Raw genomic sequence first — 14615 nt, 5'->3', positions numbered from 1 at the left:
TCTCTGTTTGGTATATTCTACAATTTATTGGTTCTGTTGTCTACAGTAAACTTGAAAATATGTTGGCAAATCATTTTTTGCTAATCTTTCTATAAAAAAAAAAAAAGAGACAAAAAAGTACTTATATCTGCTAGTAGAGCAATAACATCTCAGAAATATACTGGCCATTCTGCATTGTATAACTCTTTTCTTAAACCCACTCAGTTCTGCAATACATTTTGCATTTTACAAATATTTCTTGACTACTCCACAATATACAATATGTATAAAAGCATTCTTTAAAAATACAAAACTAAAGAGAAAACACTTTCTGGGTTTTTCAGTTAGATTTTGAGCAGTGTTGCTTGGGTCTACACTTGAATACATCACCTAATAGCAGTTCTACGTGATTATCAAAGTCTTAAGATCCTGTCCAGTTTTCTGGTAACCAAATGTAAAGCGCTACGAAATCTGGGTCTTCACTGGACCTTCCAGGATCTTTCTTGGGCCTGAGACATGCTTCATGGAGAGTTATTTTTTTATAATGCATTCAAGACAAGAAAAGGTTTGTTTCCAGAAAAAAAGCATTTGTGTTTTCACTCACTGAAGATGTGCACTGCATGAAGAGAAATGTTCTGGGAGGACATACGAGTATATTACTGTTACTACAATTAAGAAGACAAATGGAGGAGTGCTTGAGACTTTTCCAGTTCTATACCTAATAGCTATTGGATCAGTTCCTGATCTAGTCTTCACTTTCCTGGTTTCTTTTAAGAGGAAAGACCAAATAATTCTGCTACAGAGGTAATCTGACATTTCTGAAGGGCATTGTGAACAGATTCCTGACTGCAGTGTATATGAGGCTTAGAACAAGGACAAAAAATGTCAACGTAAACTGAAAGGGTTCAGAAACTGATCGATTACTTGCTAGTACAAAATATACACACCATTTGAGCATAAAAAGCGGGGCTCAAGTGGTGACTATTTCTTGTGTTGACTTGCTGAGGTTCAGAGTTGCACCTTGAACAAAAACCTCCCTCTGGTACCCTGTAAAATGACATTCTACAAGTATGCTGAGTTAGATTGTTTTCTGCCATAGCATGCTGCAGTATCAAGCTGATATGTTCACATACTGTAAACATCAACATATAAAATTTTCTGTATAAGAGATAGTTCAGTACATTTTAGCTCTTTAGTAACTATAAAAATGTACTATCATTGAGTGATTTTAAAATGAGATGAAGATTTGAAATCTACAACTTTAAATAGTTTGGATTCCCTCTAAAGTTCAAGGAGCAATTCTGGTAACTGACCTAAAATTCAGTACTTTGTACGGTATATAATGGTCCTACTGCTAGAATTAATATTAAAGTGTGCCTTTAAATGTAGAGATTGGAGCCACCCTGCGCAATTTGCCCTCAAGCCTGGAGAACAGACCTTGGAATATGTTACTGAATAGTTATGGGCTTGGAAATTGAGGTATCCGGAGTGTAGGATTCTTAATATGCCATCATTTTGTAAAATCAAGGGCCTCTAATGGTTCACTTCCTCATGTTTCACCTTTTTTGCCCAATGATAATAATGATTTTATTTTACTTATTGTATTATAGCAGCAATCTCATTTTTAACATAAACAGATATGTTTTAGCATATCCTGTTTGAAGTGCTTTTATTTGCCTGTAATACCACTAGTGCTATATATTTTTAAAAATATTACAACAAAAAAATCAGTTCTAATTGAATCTTATTTTACTTTAAAGCACTTATTTTCTGGCTTGTATTTTAATTGATATTATTTTTCAAAACAATGATGCTTCACACTTACAAGTTTTTCACATGGAATGAGTGCAGTTTTCCAATTTATGTCTTCGCAAAGAGCACTGCAGTTTACATTAGTACTATAAATGTGGTCCCTCCTGTTATTTACTTTCACATTTCCACATTTCCACTCACCACTGAAGTCAAGGTGGATTTGAAAATGAAAATAAAAGTAAGATTTAGCAAAAAATACCTGTAAATTGCATGCAATAACTGAGCATGCCATTAGAGATATGACACCTTTTTTTCAATTTAAGGTAATTATGGTTTTCCCCATCCAGTGGATCCAGGTAAGTCCCAGTTTGTTTCTTTGCCTGAGGGACAATTGAGAGGAAGAAATTTATCTCAAGATGAACATTTTATGGTGTCTTTTATCTTCAGTGGTAAGTCATGGTTAGAAGTGTTGAATGTTGATATGGAACACAAATGGCCCTGAGGAATTCTGTAGTTGAGATACATCTGCTTCAGCTTTGACATGTAAAAGTTAAGGGTCAGATGCAGCTTCAGATTTTAGAAACTTAATTATCCCTGTCTGCATACAGGATTCTACATTTTAGATTAAGCTAACTGCTCCCTGATTCCTTTAACTGTTGTTTAGTGGCTCATTTCTGTTTCCACACTTAGTTATTTAGTGTTACTTGAGATGTCTTGGGGTACCTTGGCCTTCAGCTGTCACCTGAGAAATACAAAAGTCACTCCTTTTGTAAGTCCTGCATTACAGGTGGTTATGATTATCTCAGATACCCTAGGGCATCTTAAATGTCAATATACCCCTACATGAGGACAGCCATACTGATGTCTAAAATTATCATTGACTGTACTCAGGGAGCCAGACAGGTATACGGTCCTTTTCTATTCAGTTGAAAATAATAGAAACCTATGGAGGGCAGTTCCCTTCATTCTAAGGCACCACAGAGAAAATAATCATATAGAGTTTCTATTTCTATGCCTTGGCTGTAATGATTACTAGATTAGATGTAGATGTGAGGTATCTTAGACAGGGATATCTAAAGCCACATTAGGCAAATCTACCTTCTGCACAGAGGTGAAATTCTATCTGTATGAACTGTAGAGCAGGTATTTCACTTTTCCTGCTTATTCTTATTCTCTCTGCAGCCTCACTTTGTCATCTGGCAAAATCTTGGAGTGAATCCTCTTCAAATACTGTGACACGTTAAAAAAATTGACTGGGAACAATTTGTATGGATTTGCCAACCATAAGTCTGAAAGACTTGATTGCCTTATAAGACAAAATGACCCGATTTGTGGATGAGAGGAGAAGAGCAGGTGTAATTTGAAAAGCAAGTCTTTCAACAGAGACTCTCACAATACTTTTCTAAGATTATAGTATGGATAGATAGACAAACAGTTGTGTAAAGACCTGGCTAGATGATTAGGCTTAGATGGTAATGGTTAATGGGTTGTACTCTCCCTGGAGGAGTGCTGCAGAGGCTTGTACTAGGACCTGTGCTGTTCAGCATCTTTATCAGTGACCTGAAGGGGATGATACAGTGCACTTTCACCAACTTTGCGGGTGACATCTATCTAGAACGAGCAGCCAATATGCTTGAGGACAGGGCTGCCTTTCAGGACAAACGGGAGGGATACCTTCATGAAATTAATCAAGAACAAAAGCCAAGTCCTGTCCCTGGGAAAGAAGACCTCATGACATCAGTACAGACTGGGGAAAGCCTGCCTGAGGAGCTGCTCTGTTGAAAAGACTTTTGGGACTGTTGTGATTTAACCCCAGCCAGTAACTAAGTACCATGCAGCGGCTTGTCCACTCCTGCCTCACCCAGAGGGATGGGGAGGAGAATCAGAAAGGAATGTAAAACTTGAGGATTCAGATAAGAACAATTAAAGAATTAAAATAAAATAAGATAAAAGGAATAATAACAACAGCAGTAATAGTAGTAAAATAGCAACAATTATAATATAAAGGAGGGAAAAGGGGACAGGAATGAAATCCAAAGGGAAGGCAGAAAAGAAGTGATGCACAATATAACTGCTGACCACCTGCTGACTGATGCTCAGCCAGTCCCTGAGCAGTGATCAGCAGCCCTGGGCAACCCCCCCATTTTATATACTGAGCATGACATCCCATTGTATGGAAAACCTCCTTGCCTAGTTCAGGTTGGCTGTCCTAGCTGCATCCCACCCTGATTCCTTGTGCCCCTCCAGCCCTTTCACGGGCAAGGCCTGAGAAACCGAAAAGTTCTTGACTTAGTATGAACATGGCCTAGCAACAACTAAAAATATCAGTGTGCTGTCAACACTGTTCTCACACCAAATCCAAAATACAGCCCTGCACCAGCTACTGAGAATAAAATTAACTCTGTCACAGCCGAACCCAGGGCAGGGACCCGTGGGGGACAGTGAACTGAATGTCAGACAACAGTGTGGCCTGGCAGCTGAGAGGGCCCACAGCATCCAGGACTGTATTAACAGGACCACAAACAGAAGACCAAAGGAGGGGATTATCCCCCTTACTCAGCACTCATTAGACCACATCTAGAACATTCTAACTAGCTTTGGCCCCCCCACTACAGGAAAGACATAGTTAAAGTAGAACAAGTTCAGCAAAGGGTGGCCAGGTTGGTCAGGGCCAGAGCACTTGCCCTGTGAGAACAGCCTGAAATGGGGGCTGGTTCAGCTCAGAGAAGACACTGCTGGGGGTGGTGCTAAGAGCATCCCCCCCATTACCTGCAGGGAGGTTACTGAGAATATGGAGCCAGGCTTTTCACAGCAGTGGATGGCAAGAAGGTAGTAACAAAGAGCATAAATTTAAACGAGAGATTCACACTGGATATGAGGAAAATCTTTTTCCCCATGAGGACAGTCAGGCAGTGGAATAGGTTGCCCAGAGACATTATGCAGTATCCAGTCTTGGAGGATTCTTAGATCTGACTAGATAAAGCCCTGAGAAACCTGATTTGATCTCACAGCTGACCCATAGTTAGCGGGAGGTTGAACCAGGGACCTCCTGAGCTCCCTTTCAGCCTGTGATGCTAAGTTTAGGCTCCTGATAATTTTTCCAGATTTATGAAATAACATGACAAGAACATTGCTACATCTGGCCATTTATTTACTTTTTCTCACTATTTCAGCTGCTTTCAGTACGAACTTTCACACTTGAACCTACTACCTTGCTTGTTTTTTATAGTCAAGAGTTCTGAATAACAGTCTTCTGATCCTAAAGTAGATTAGATGGATCACATAATACAGTAACTGTAAAGGAAGTGTAGAGCCACTGAATTAAATGTAGAATATGCACTGAAAATATTTAAGGTCATGAAAGATCGATTCATATCCAGAAATATCTAATTTAGTCATCTGGCTTCATGTTTTAGAAGTTTTGTGTGAAATGAAGGTCTTAAAAATTGAACTCGGTCTTCAGCTGGAATGAACACTGATACATTGTTCTCAATATATTGAAAGTTCCGTTTCTGAAGGATTTTTGCTGTTTTACTCAAGATTGAATCTTTCATGAAAATAATATTATCAGCGGTATGTTATAAAGACTTTGTAAGAACAAAACCAGATATCTGCTATGAAATTTTTGCTTGTATGACTTACAGTTTTCAGCAAATATATAAATAGCTAATGTCTGTTTCACAATTTAGTAAATTACGAAAAGGACAATCAAAAAGAAAGGTTTATTCTATAATTCTCATTTAAATGGACTAACCTCTAATATTTTGCTTCCATTGTAGATACGATTGTCAAACAGTATGTTTAACAGTGACTGCTACTGTATACATGGATCATGCAGCATCATAAGTTCTTGTCTGGTGAGCCTTGCAGAATGAATAGATTGATAAAAAAACATTTGCAGTGAAGTCCAAACATATAAATGAAAGAATGTGACTTCATGAGAAAAGCTGACATTTCTGACCAAAATGATTGGCATCTTCATTGTGAACAAAACACTCATTGTGAGGAAGATTTCTGCTTAAAAATGTGGAACAACATAATTTAGGTAACAGAGTCATATAATTTAACTAGGGGGAAAGACATATTATGTCATATGGATCATCAGTCTGGTGATTTGAAATTGCTTCTTGTCATGTTTTCAACAGAGTTTTGCCTGATTTAGTTTTAAATGTTCAAGAGAAATAACTCTCTCCATTTCCCACAGGAGACTATATCAGCTGTGAGACCTTATTGGAAGGAAGTTTTTATTAAGTTCAGTCTAATACTTGTTGTTTCTATAAATAACTGAGATGATTTTTTGGATTATTATCTTAGTTTCCACTCTTTTCTCACTTGGTATGATAAATGCTGTTTCTCATTTAACCCAGATGTATACATATATAACTTTGAAATAATGCCCCTGTCAGCGATCTCTCCATTTGCTTACCTGTCTATATTTATGTGGTAATGAAACGATTTGAGTTCAAATATTTTTAGACCTGGCTCAACAGAATTGCTCAATAAAAGAATGGTACTTGCATAAACTAAAACTGTGTTCAGAAGTTTCTGATGTGATTCATTGTGAAGTGATTGCTATTTCTTTTAGTGTTTCATTTGTCATTATCTTTTGCTTGTTACACAGCACCAAAGAACTACTTTTACTGGTCTGAAATAGTAGAGGATTTGTTAAATAAAAATCTCTGAAGTGAAAACCATTTCTGATGCTTCAGTGAAGATGAATGAAAAAGAAGTGTTAGTAGACAAGTTATACAGGAGGTCAGTGTGTGAGGACTGGTAGTGTGGACATTGGTATTGGATTTCATAAGTGATCAAGGCACTGATAGGTCATTAGCTAAACACTTAATTAGCTCTATTTTGGTTTTAATATCCAGGGTTTTGAATATTCTTTTGCATTAATAATTTTTGCTTATTTTTCCTAGGTTACAGTGGTCCCAGAGCTCCATGACCAGGTACACCTGTATATGCGTAATGTGCCTATTAAATAAATACTACCTACACTACACATGAACTTAGAGCTTTGCATGTACATATATCCTTGTGAAATTACATTCTCTGCTGCATTTTTTTGGAATGAATGTTATTTTTATCCTGGTTTATACATTTTTTTAAAAAATCTTTAAATAATTTATAGTTATGTCCAATCTGGTATTGATATTTCTATTATCAGTAACAGCACTTCATTTTCTTTCCCCCTTTTCCATGTACTATGAATGTTACTCAAATGCTTCAATTTAATTCTCTCAACTCTGCAATTCTCCTGGGGGGAAAAAAAACCCCAACAACAAAAAAACCCAAGTGAAACAGAACAATAGCTATAAAATCACTTCGATGAGAAACAGTAAATGAGGGCAATCTTGTGCCTGTTCCCATAGATCTAGAAAAGAAAATTAAACCAGTGAACTTTAAAATGTCTTTTTGACAGGCTGTTGCTAACATCAGTAAGAGTTACCTCACACTTCCCCTCCTCTGTTTAATGATTACAAGTTTTTGATTAATACTTTAAATTATATAGCTTGAAGCAAAGCAGAGCAAACAAATGAAACAACCCAAGGATGCTTTAGATGACACACTGGTGTTTAGGAATACCTTAACTTTGATTGCTATTACAGTCTGCCTGTCTGGAGTACCTGGAACCAAATATTTTGTTTTAGGAGCAAATGGTCCAGTTGTTTCGCTGTTATACAGCTGGAATCCTAATCAGCATGATGTATTGTGAAACAATATCAGTTCTTCCCCCACACCATCCCAAGAGTAGGCACGCCTTCAATCCCTTACATTACACAGTTCCATCTAATTAATTCTGCAGCATTTTTGAAGTATTTGAATTTCCAGCTTTCAACTGTCTGTTTTACAAACAGGCTTAAGGGAAACCCAAATTGAATTCTTGGCTAACCCTGAACTAAGATTTGAAAATTGATTATGCAAAACTTGTAAAAACAAAAAAATAATTCCAGAAAGGGTCACAGACAGTGCCAGAAATCTGCCATGCTTTTGTCCTGCAGCAATGCTCAGTGTGTACTGCCAACATATGCCTTATCTACTTTCTGGTGGTATTTAAAACATAGGAAGCAACCAGGTCGAAACAATTTCTTCGCCCTCAAGAATATAAAAAGACTTAACTTTACCTGGAACTGAGTTTCATTTCTTTTATATTACAGAAAATACTTCTACATTACACAGAAGGTAGTCCTAATTCTGAATCACACAATACAGTTGGTGGTTCTTTTCTGTGAAAAAGTTATTAAATTTCTTCTATAAAAATGTGGACAAAAGGGAATTCTGAATGAAAGAAGAATTTTCTGCATGATACTTATGATGAACACTTCATTTAATCTTCTAATCTGCAGAAGGTAAATGTATAGCCCATATACAGCTTATGAAAAACTTTTGTAATACATTTATATTTTGCATACATAGCTGAACCCAAAATGTTAAGATCTGAACTCATTTTTATTGATTTTTTTTTCCATTTATTATTTTTTATTCCTGGAAAATGTACTTTGTTGGTAGTCACACATAATAAGAATTCAAGACAATGGAAGATGAAGATGAGTCTGATCACAATAAAATAGTTCATTTGTGCTTGGCATTTTTAAAACTTGGGGACATGTTTAACATGAAATATTAACACATATCTGGTAATAATGAATTTCCTTCATTGAGATACATAATTCACCGATCTTCTGTTATGCTTTTGATAAAGATTTGGTAGACAAGGGAGGAAAGCGACTAAAAGTGCATAATGTGTAGGCACAAGTTTCAAAGGTATTGATCACACAAATTTAATTTTTAAAAAAATATTAATCTGTTAAGGCTATGACTGTGTGTTTGTGCTGTTATACCTACCAGATCCTTCAATGCTATTGTAATTTCTAATGTGGACCTAATGAGTTTGCTTGGGAATAAAACAGAAAGTGAAAAATAAGTAAAGGAGGAAATAAACCCCTAATATAATGCTAGATGATATCAGGAAATTGAGTAGGAAATGAGAAAGTGCTTTGAAATATAAGGAAGACTGAAAAGCTGTATTTCACTTCATTTAACCTAAGAAAATATTCCCTTCTTTTAGATAATTGCAAGATCAAATGGAAACGAGTTTGGAATTGTTTTATTACTGTTATACAAGGAAGCATCTCCTAGTATTGGTAGAAAACAAGATTAAATTGATAGAAGTGGAACATCATAGAAGGCTTGAGCCTGTCTGCTGGATTTGCCTATATATAGAAAGTTATGCTGTGTATATTATGATGGACTCTGATCAATTTGTGTTGCCCAAAAAGTTTAGTTGAATGACGAGGTAAATAGATGTGTAAGAGTTTTGTCATTATTCAGTAAAGGACTTATTTTTGGCCTAAAGCTACACTATGACTCCTGTCACTGAAAATAAGACTGTTTTACATACCTATTTTTCCCTTCTGTAAAATAGGGACAATGGAACTGACCTGATTTGATAATTGCTTCGAGACATTTTGACAGAAATATGTACTTATGTTAGGCAGCACTTGCTCGGGGTGGGGGGAAGAGGAAATTTTTATATATTTTGGACATTCAAAATAAACATCATAAATATATTAAATATTTTCCCTTTATGAGCCTCCGTGCAGTTCCTTGCTTAAGCATGCTTAGTGAAAGAAAACACTGATTGCAAGTGACTGATATCAACTCACCCCTTAAAAATTATTAAGGCATTTCTGTGGACTTACTGTAGAAAAATCCTAGTGGATAGACAATTACTGCACAGTCAAGGAATTGAAACTATTAAAAAGTTCACTGATTCCAAGTCAGATTCTTAGTTGATCAAATCAAACAAGATGGAACTTTGATGCATTCTATAACATAGACTTTGGAGAGTGTGAAAACATCTATTACTTCCCATGAACTTCAAAATCCTATGTGTGTAAAACCTCCTATTTCAGTGTTACATTAAGAACACAAGGTTTAAATATCAAGGAGATATCAGCAAAAAAGTAAGACAAGAGTCTTTAAACTGCAGCATTGGCTAGAAGGAATAAAAGAGCTTTTAGAAAAATATGTGTAAAAACTCTAGCAAAAGCAGAAAAGAACTAAGCATGACCATTAAATAAAAGATTTCTATATTGCTATGACTAGCTCAACGGAAACTTGGAATGAACTTCTGAATTTCTTCTTCACATAAAAAAAAAAAGAAAATATATTTTGTAATACAGAGGTAAATAAGCAGTTACCTAGAATTGGTGTTTATATCCAATTTTTTGTAGCTAAACTAAATATTTTTATAATTAAATATTTTTAAAGTCCTGAATATCCAGCATTAGTACTGCCCATCAGCCTGTAAAAAAATATACAGGTGTCATTTGCTGTTATTTTTACAGTAAAAATACTTACGAACCTTAGAGGTTTTTTTGTACAAGATATTCTCTGGAAGACAGGTGGAACCTTTCAAAACAGTGAAGCTTATGTTACATGAAACTGTGGAGATCAAAGCACTAGACCTGATTGTTGTGGTTTAACCCCAGCCGGCTCCCAAGCACCACGTGGCAGCTTGCTCACTCCCCCTCACCCAGAGAGATGTGGAGAAGAATCCAAAAGGAATATAAAACTAAAGAGTTGAGATAAAAACAATTTAATCATTGAAACAGAATAAAAATGAAAGAACAATAATAACAACAACAGTTATAATGAGAAGGGGAATGGAAAGGCTAAAATCCAGAGGGAAAGGAAGAAAGGAACACATCGTGCACAGTGCAACTGCCCACCCACCAACCCATGTCCAGCCAGTCCCCAAGCAACGATCTGCCCACCCTGGCTAACTCCCCAGGTGTATATACCAGGTGTGACATCCCATGCTATGGAATAGCACTTTAGTTAGTTCAGGTCAGCTGATCTGGCTGTGTCCCCTCCCAGTTCCTTGTGGCCCTCCAGCTTTTTCACTAACAAGGCCTGAGGAACTAAAAAATCTCACATCAAAGCCAAAACACAGCACCCCACTAGCTCCTAATAAGATAATTAACTCCATCCCAGCTGAAACCAGGACACTGATAAAGAGGAGTCAATAAGTAACATTACCAACTTCTCATTTTTCCCAGCTTTCTGGTACATCTTGTAAAGAGGAGTTGATTTTGTTAATATTTTTTCTCTTAGTGGAGAGTAACTTGCCCTACATGTCATCCTCTTAACTTCAAAATGAAACATGGAGACTGTCACAACCTCAGAGAAAGCCCTTGTAAATTTCACAAGAGAAAATATTAGTCTTGACCTGTGCTGTATATATGATACTGCATAATTTGTGTAAATGTCTCCTTTCGATTTCATGCAAGCCGAACAGTCACTAAGCCTTCTGCATTGTAATCAGTATTCTAAGCAAAAACCTGAAGCATCAGTCTTCCTGCTTTCCTAACTTGCCTTTTGCTTTCTTTCATCAAAATTTTGTATTATTTAAGTCACCAGCTTCAGCAGTCAGAAAGCATCGGTATGCTTCATTTTTATATTTCATTTTTGCACTATTACAATAAATTGACACACAGAGCAATAAAAAAATGCCTCATAGTCTTACTTTGGAATACAAATACATTTTATTTTCCTTAAGTTGTAGAAAAGAAACCCGAGACTTAACAGTATGTTTCCCTGGAAGTCTCCAGGTTACAATTCAATATAGATGAATAGGCTCAATTTTCTACTTCCCATAATGAATTAATCAAATGTTAATGTTTTGATTAGGCTGTCTATTGTTTTGGGTCTAATTCATTTCACATGAGTGCTAAGAAATACACATATTTATTTTTAATTACTGGTAAACACACATAGGTCGTACCTATGTGGTACAGGGTATCCCTGAAAACCGGGAAGTATTCCTGGGTCTTAAACTGTACTTCTTAGTTTAGATGTTTGCCTTTGCAAATGTTGTAAAGTTCTTCAATAGAGCTCCTTATGGTAGAAACTAAATATATCGTAGTTATGATTATATTTATACAATGATAAAAAGGAAATAAAAGCCTCCTTATGTGGCAGAATGCTCTTGAAAACTGTAAATGCAAACTGGAATGAAGTGAAAGACAAGCAGATTTTGCAGAGGCATTTAACAATGTTTTTGTTCTATCTCCAGGGTAAAATAAGGAAGTAAGTAAACTATGAATTGTTTATGCAGATAAGCAGAGGTGGTGAAATGGCTGGAACACTAATCATATGGGTATTCAGTGATCCTGCTGCTGAAAACAATGAAAACTGTGGAGTAGTTAAAAAAGTGAAAAACAAAACAAAACAAAAAAGCCAACCAAACAACAACAACAAAACAAACCCCAAACACACTTCCCCCAAAACCAAAAAACATGAACACCCAAGTCTGCTGCTTCTGACCGCTGAAAAATCAGCAGACTGGCTCTAGCTGGAATCCTGATCAGCAGAACATGACAAATGAGATAAAATGGTTGTCACCTCATACTGCACCAGTGGTGACACGTTCCTGTGGGGAAGTAGGCTCTGGTTTTGTCAGGACACTATCCTAATACCTTTAAGTTTTGCCTAAGGCTTGCAAACAAAAGCTCTTAGACTGAATCAATACATCCCTGGAGGACAACACATGGTTCTGAGACAGTATTAAACATTTGGACTGTTACGCTGAGCAACCTTCAGCCTCTGTGGAGAAAATCAGTAGTGGGCGATACTGCAGCTGTTCAGGGCCTCTGAGGGGATTGCTTTGTGCCTCCAGGGACCACCACCACCCATTCCAAGAATCAAACAAATTACATTATTATTTTAGAAATAATATACAAAATACAATTTCCATTTCTTTCTAAAAGAAAATAAAGTTTCTTGTACATTTCACGTAAGGGTTGTGCATCTGATAGATTTAATCTAATTTTAGGTCACATAAGGCACTGATAAATCTTATGGGTAAAATAACAGAATTCTTTTAAGAATAGCATGAAACAATAATTCAGGAAAATAAATAAAAGGTAAACCAATAACCATAGGAATGTTGTTGCTAAACTTCTTGGGCATAGATCACTGTTTTCAAAGCCACATTAAATAATTCATATTGGTTTATACTTGATGCAATGTAAGAAATACTGAGGATAATAAGGGATCCATCATTCACAAAATGTAGGTAATGATGGGAAATTAATTATATATACCAAATTTAAATTTTTATCTCAAGTATTTTAAAGAGCAATTTGAAGGAAAAAATAAAAAGAAAATAAGAAAAAAAAATTTGGAATTAAATTATTCTTTAATGCATAATTTTTCAGAGCAAAATGTGTTTGATCACTGTTAATTATTGATAGTCATTCTCATTAAAACCTTACTACATTTTTTAAACTGTTCTCATTACATTCAGTGAAAATATCTGTTTATTTAAGGTAGACTGTAACTTCAGGCTTCTTTTTGTTTTTGTTTTAGGTGGGGTTTTTTTGTGATGTTTTAGTGTATATTCTTAAAACCTTCAAACAAGGCCAAACAGGTCCCGAAACACCTTCCTAACCAAAGTCATAGTTAAAAACCACTGGACTTATGTGATCTATTAAATACTATGTCAGGAAATAAAACAAAGTTGTCAGTTTTAAAATGAAACAAATACACGATGACATTTTAAAAGCTAAACTGTCACTGATAAGATTTTGCTTGATCCTGATTTTTGTATGTGTATACACCTCATACAAAGAAATACAGGAAATCACTGAGGCATGTCAGTGCAGGTGCCAACTGCCTGAAAGAAATATCTGACTGTGATAGGCAGGAGGCTTATTTTCTTATTTTCATAAAGTATCCTAAAAAAATGTAATCTGCCAGCAGATCAGACCCTAATGGTATTTTATGTATCCTGCTTCTGAAAGGTTACTGAAATAAAACCAGATAATAATTTAGGCTGGAGAGGACCTCTGGAGGTCATCTGGTCCAAACCCTGCTAGAATAATTTTGAAGCTGGAACTAACTTCAAAGTTTGATCAGATTGCTCATAATCTTGTTCAGCTGATTTTCTAATATCCCTGAAGACAAATTCCACAAGCTTTTGTATGACATTCCAGTGTCTCATTACTTTAATTTGTGGCCTGTAGGGTTTTCTTTTTCCTGATGTCAAAACAGAATTTTACTGATTGCAACTTGTGTCCATTGTCCTACATCCTATAGCTGTGCCTGTCTGAGAATTGCCTGGATCCTTCTACATTGTAACAACTTATTAGATATTTGAAGGCAGCAATAAAATTATTCCTTAGCCTTCTACTATTAACACTGAAGAAGTCTAGATCTCTCATTTTTTCCTCATCTATAATATTTAAGAATCTGAATGTCCAGTGTTTACAGTGCACTTCTCTGCCCTGTATTTTCTGTTTTCACAAATAAAAACCTCAGAGCAGTTGTAACCAGCTAGTAGCCAAGTAAGTGCTAGATATAGAGCCATACAGAATAAAAATTCTGATTTTTTGCCTGTCATTTAAAATGTATAAAGATTTTCTTTACACTGTTTTGCACTTTTTGGCAGCACCATCACTGACATGCAACTCTACATTTCTGTGTTATGTATCAGAAGGATCATATTTGTGCTAAGGCACCTCTGTGTCACAACATAGACGATTCTGCAATTATGTACTGCCATCTGGTGGGCGATTAACCAAACACTCAGTGCTACTACATGCTAGTGTCTCGTTCATTCAAAGTATTTGCAGTGGTTTTCACAGCGTTAAGTTCCGAGTCCTCTTTCCAGCAATACCTATGGGAGGAAATAACACCTGAGTAAAGATTTAGTTGAAAAGATTTCTGTTTCTGTCATGCCATTTGGGAACAACGTATTTGCAAAGGAAGTCGAATTATCTTCTGCTTTTCTTTGAAAACAAATGCACCTTTTGAAATATGTACAACACCAAGCTGGACCATTCGGACAGATACAAACATTTTCCCATATGTCCATC

This window comes from Falco punctatus (assembly GCF_963210335.1).
Source record: "Falco punctatus genome assembly, chromosome: 2".
NCBI classification, from domain to species: Eukaryota; Metazoa; Chordata; class Aves; order Falconiformes; family Falconidae; genus Falco; species Falco punctatus.
Note: the sequence above shows the minus strand (reverse complement) of the source record.